Source organism: Dasypus novemcinctus, chromosome 10 (assembly GCF_030445035.2).
Source record: "Dasypus novemcinctus isolate mDasNov1 chromosome 10, mDasNov1.1.hap2, whole genome shotgun sequence".
Classification (NCBI taxonomy): Eukaryota; Metazoa; Chordata; class Mammalia; order Cingulata; family Dasypodidae; genus Dasypus; species Dasypus novemcinctus.
This window is the reverse complement of record NC_080682.1, coordinates 36,485,947-36,487,486: the sequence shown is the minus strand read 5'-3', so window position 1 is coordinate 36,487,486 and position 1,540 is coordinate 36,485,947.

The following is a 1,540-nucleotide window of genomic DNA, read 5'->3' as shown; positions in this document are numbered from 1 at the left end:
TGAGCATTTAATAGTGAGTAGCTGCATTTTTTTCATTGCTTTTCATGTACTTAATGAAGGATTCAATGTTCAGGTATGATATTCATATTCTAGGATATGCAATGGAAAGAATGGTAAATCCTCAGTTGGATGATTCTAGGGTGTGTTTTGCTCCAAAATTCCTCTGCTTTATTACTAAATTCGTCACACATTTGTTAGTTGAATGAAATTACTTGTCCACAGAACTTAACCTCAGATCTTCCTTTATTTTGGCTTTGCTTTTGGTGAAGCAAAAAAGAAATCCTAGGATGGATATATGGGGGGCAGTGGACAGTTGAGGAGTGAAACAACCACTACCATTGTTGTTGTTTGTTATCATGAGTCATCAAGATAAAAAAGAGAAGTACCAACTAAAAGAAGAAAGGACAAATTCAAAGATTATCTGTAAATTTTTCTTGGCATAAAAACTAAGTCAGATGATTTGACTATACCTTTAATTTGGACTTATTTACTCAAATATTCTCATGGCTCACAGTTTTTCTTGAATATAAAGGAAGTTTTTTTCTCTTCTTATCAACACTTTAAAAACTATCTGAAACAATAAGGATAAATAATCCTTTCCTTAATTACAACAAAAGGAAGTTTCCAAAGCCATCATTTCAGAAAAATTACATTTTTTGCATTTAATGAATTTTTAATCTGTCAGGCATAATCACCTTAATTGGCTGATTTAATCTATGTACTAAATTTATACTTACAAAATTATTGACTCCATTTACACAGAAGTAAATTGAAGCTAAAAGTGGTTTAATAATTTACTTGTCTTGGTCACACACAGTTTCAGCTACAGAATTCAAATCCAGGTCTTCTTAATATCAATCTTATTCTCTTTCAAATAAACCACAGTTAAATGTAGTATGTTTATGTCTATAGAAAAGAAATTTATATTCATTCTTAACAAAGTACTTTATCCTTCAAGAAAGATGATGCCAATTTTTTTTTAGCCTTTTTTCATATGTAGCAATATCTTTCAACAATAATCTTCCTCTATACACATAAAAAATATAGGGTCACTCTGAAAAACTACATAATTTATGAATCAAAACTTCTATCACTATAATACTCCAATTGGTGCTACTTCTCACAAATATTCCAGTTCTCAAATAAGCTCATCATCTCAAGCTATTCCCTCCATTATTTGATCATATAGCAATGTCGTTGCAAGATACATCTGTTTCGGGGGGGGGGGCGATTTGTTCAAGATAGGCATAGCTATCTTGAGTTCATGAAAAACAGAACCTGTTAAAGGTCTAGACTTGGGGCACAATATGATCAGCAGTTAATTGACTCAAATGGCCAAGGTTGTAACTGTCAGTGAGAAATTTCAAGAGAATCTAGACTAAATGATTCAGGGTTCATTTTGCCTTAAGACTGTTAGATGAGAGATAAGAATGTGCCAGCAATAGGTACAGAAGTTTTGAGGCAAAGCCATTTCTACTTTAAGACAAAGGATTTGAAGAGAGAAACCAAGACCAATGACTGTGTTTAGGGGAGAAATCAA